Source organism: Suncus etruscus, chromosome 10 (genome assembly GCF_024139225.1).
Source record: "Suncus etruscus isolate mSunEtr1 chromosome 10, mSunEtr1.pri.cur, whole genome shotgun sequence".
NCBI lineage: Eukaryota > Metazoa > Chordata > Mammalia > Eulipotyphla > Soricidae > Suncus > Suncus etruscus.
The window spans coordinates 9602896-9607636 of record NC_064857.1 but is presented as its reverse complement, the minus strand read 5'-3'; positions in this window follow the sequence as shown (position 1 = coordinate 9607636).

Here is a 4741-nt window from a genome sequence, read left to right as displayed (position 1 = left end):
AATGTCCCCTAGTCCAACACCTATGGAGGAAAGTCTGGAGAGTGCTCAAAGAACTCAGAATTGAGCTGCCATTTGACCCAGCAATTGCCCTCCTAGGCATATACCCACAAGATGGAAGGACATTCATTCCAAAATACGTATGCACCCCACTATTTATCGCAGCACTCAATATAATAGCCAAATCTTGGAACCAACCTAGGTGTCCAACAACAGATGAATGGATCATTAAGATGTGGTACATATACACAATGGAATATTACATGGCAGTTAGAAATGATACAATCACAGACTTTGCAGCAACGTGGATGGACCTAGATCATATTATGTTAAACGAAGTAAGCCAGAAGACAAAAGATAAACACAGAATGGTAGCACTATTCTGAAACACCTAGAACATATATTTTATACACAACTAATACCTAACAATCATATAACAGGGTTTAACAGGGTAGAAACTCCGATCACTGTAATAGTCAACATATACGTGGGAGCAGTGTCCAAAATACATGAAAAAGGAACAATGCAAACTCTTGACTGCACATTATACCACAAGGAAAACAGCAACAACAGAAACAGCAACATGGAGAGAACAAGTATGTAACCAGACTCCTACAACAAAGGCCCACAATAATCCCTTAGAGATCGTAAACAGGAACACAAGTATAGAGCACCGCGGGAAATCACGTAATGCAATGGCAACATACCGTAACACTACGTTTTAATCCCTTTACCTTACTATATTTTAAAAATAACCTCTCAGCTTTTCTTTCCACAGGCGCCCTTAGATACAAAGGGCGGACAAACTAAGATGGCAATTCGGGATACCACACGAGATACCATACCTTGCTTGCACTATGAGACGGCCACGAGAAAACTCTTTAACATACACTTTATCTCTAGGTTAAACCTTCTTTTAGGAATCGAAGCACGTGACCAGTCAGACCACCAAAGCAGTACCTGCGATGTACAGACCTAAACTACAGGCTCTAGTCATCGAACACATTCAACCAAACCAGCATTCCCTTGCTATTCTCTCCTTTCTTCTCTCTATTTTTTTTCTCTTCTCTTTTCTTTTTCTCTTCTACTCTTCTCTTTACTTTTTTCCCTTTCTCTTCTCCCTTTCTACAGTATTTTCTCTTTTCTCTTCCTTCATACCCCTCCCATATACCTTCCCCTTTCTCCCCCCCGGAAATCCAACTATCCCTTCACCCTTCAATCCCATCCAGATCTCCCACCATATTAAAACTCTCCACCCTCAGTCCTTAATCTTTTAGGCATCAAGATCGACCTCCTACCCAATGAACCAGTACCCAGCACCCAGGCGAGGGGACACCCAACCGAACCCACACATCGTCTCCTGCAAGAAAAGACAGCCAACTCCCCTGTGGACACATGCTGCGAGACCCTCCCTACCAACTCCCCCTAACATGTACTGTTTCTTGAAACCGGACTTAGGTCCAATAGTATCCCCAATGCAAGAACTCTTCCAAGACCTCCCAGCTGCAAATTTTTACCAATCTGAAGGGGGGCAGGGGGTGTGATTGGAAGATGCCTGGGAACCCACACACCACAAGAAAAATCCAAAAGACAATGGGAAAACTGTACTTCCAACATAGGCATAAGACCTGTAATACACCAACTCTTTACCTGTTCTCTCCCAAATGCAAAGTAGTCTTTTGCACCACGTTGGTCCTTTAAAAACTTTGCTAACTCATTTTATTTTTTTTATTTTTTTTAATTAACTTATTTATTTAAATGTTTGCCTTACATTTACATTTGTGGGCACATACACTTTTATTTCCTTTTTTTTTTTTTAATCGTCTTTGGGTATGTGACCTATCTCTGTTACCCACTCTGTCCACCCCAAATACTCCGACATATAATGGAGCACCACTTCCCCCTGCAAAGGCACACTAAATAAAGGGGAAATCTTACATATTTAAAAAAAAAGAGCTCTTATCTACTAGAGATAGGAACTCATAGTTGTTTACAATACAGGGTTATCTCCTACCTTGAAAATATGTCAAGTGGAATCAACTTAGACCTCAGGTGATTAGATACCATTCAACCAGCCTTGAACCCTGGATCCCAGACATAGAAACGGCACAGCTCCTCACAACAGCTGTAAGAAACAATCTCCATCTGGGACAGCCTTATTACTGCAGGGTCAACAACAAGGGCCAGCTCTAACATGATATCTCGACAATGAGGAAAATGTGAACAACTTGACCTTAGAGCAGTTTAGCCTACCTCACCAGCTAACGACAAGACAAAACCAGAAGATGCGGCACCCTTTGGTAGGTCCAAAAGCCAAGATCGTGATTTACAGATGACTGGATACTAGAACCACGACCAGACTGTATACATCTTGGAACCAATAAAAAAGCCCTAGTCTAGGGTTTGAACTAAGACCTGCACAATAAGCATGATCCCCAGTCCCAAAGGTCTGGCAGAGACAATTGTAACGGAAAGGGGCTTCTGGAAGAACAAAGAAAGACGCTATCCTAGATGCCTTCCTAGGTTCAGCGCAAAGACCAAGATCACCAACCACAGAAGATGGATTAAAATGGCACTGAGGTAACAGAACCTCTAGATTCACAAAGACTGACTTCACCATAAGTCCCACCTCAGGATATGTACAGATACTGGGACTGCTAAACACAGAGCTCTGACGGTATCACACTGGACAGAGCAGAAGCCTTCCACACACCAAAAAAAAAAAAAAAAAAAAAACCACAACCGGGAGAGTAATGATCCTGAGCAAAGACTAGAGCTGATTCCATGACAGTATACTCCAAGGACGGAGAAACCCCATATCTTATAGGGCAAGTGAATTCCTTTTCGAATGACCCCAATATTTACTGTGCCAGGGCAGGAGGGAAAAAAAATACAAAAAACACAAAATCTTGGTTATGTATATATATATATATATATATATATATATATATATATATATATATATATATATCTTACCTTCATTTATTATTGTTATTATTATTTTTATTTACCTAGCTATTTTGGTCGATTCCTCAGTTTGGATGTGATTATTGAAATTGTTGGCCCCAATTATTCTTTTTTTTTTTTTCTTTTCTTTCTCTTCCTTTCTTTTCTTTCGTTATGTGCTACGCCATGTTTCTTATTTCAAGACCACGGCGTCTTTTTTGTTTGTTTGTGTTTGTTTTTAGTTTGTTTTGGTTTGTTTTTTATCTGTTTTTTTTGTGGTGCTTATCGTTATAGCTGGAGTCCTCACTGGATATTTGACACTTCTTTTGGTACTGGTGGAGTGTTTCAACTTCTTTTTCTCCTTCATTTCCCAAATCGATGATGAGAACCTCTAGAAGGATTCTGCCCATTTTCGGGGTATTAAACTCTTACCCCGGTTTATTTATTTTCTCTTTTTCAGGCAAAACCATGCAACTTGAACTAGCTACCCCTGCCCCTACTTAGGGGGGAAATAGGGGAGGCATCAAGACCAAACTGATGCAAGACTACTAAGTAGTTGGTTAGAGACAGAGGGGACCACATATTCTAGCCGCCCTGGGGGTGAGGGAAGAGGAAATGGGAGGTAAGACAGAAACGGGGGTGTAGGGAGGACAATTTGGGGATGGGAATCCCCCCTGGTTTTATGTAAATATGTACCTAAAATATTATTGTCAACAATATGTAAGCCACTATGATCAAAATAAAAATTATATTAAATAATAAAAAAAAAGAAATAAGGAAATTTAAAGTTTTTTATTTCAGTATCAGTAGTTATAGTGAAATAAAGTTTTAATCAATATTATATATTTTATATACTTAAAAAAAAAACAAAGGACTTCTTGTTTAAATTAACTTATGTGAACTTATGAGTAGGTCAAGGAAAAACATTTATAGTTAATTGTCTTTTGTATCAATAATCTAATTTTGGACAGCAATGGGCAGGCCAGAGGCAGAAAACCAAGAGGGTCTTGAGAGATATGATGAAAATAGAAAACTATTGCAGATCAGGGGCTATGGATAAACCTGTAGGGTCAAATATTTTCAAGATGGGGACTACAGAGTTAGTACAGATGGTGCTTGTCTTGTATGCTCCCAGGTTTATTCCCCAGCATTTTATATGGTTCCCTGAGCATTGCCTGGGGTATATCCTGAATGCAGTCAGGAGAAATCTCTGATCATCACCTGGTGTGGCACAGAAAAAAATAAATTAAAATACACAATAAGAACAAAAAGATGTCCAGAATGGAATGACCGCTGTAGTTTGTTGTTATCTCTCCAAAAATGTTTTCTCTGACAAGCAAGTACTTGTACTGTAGGCATTAGTTGCCAACTGCTTATTGCATGATTTGGAGAATTTCTGTTAACCAACAGTGCCTCTTAATACAGAAAAAATCTCGGAAGATATACATTTCTTTCTAGAGTAAGACTTCAGCTAACATCTAACACATAAATACAAAAAATCTTGTTCCTTTGTCTTAGCAATAACACCATGGGACCAGAACTCACAATGAGTAAAGATTACATGAGTAATACACCTAATCACTGAGTGTTTACTTATTTTTCTCCTGCATTGTTTATAACACTACAGCGTTCCTTGTATTAACTCCCTTAACAGATACTGTCCAAGAATCTGTGTCAATCTTTACTGACAAGTAACTCAAAGAAGGAAAGCAACCTAGAATATTTTAAGTCAAAGAAAACATACTAAATGTTGAAGTATAAAACAATTGCAAAGATATTCATATTTACATAATACTCA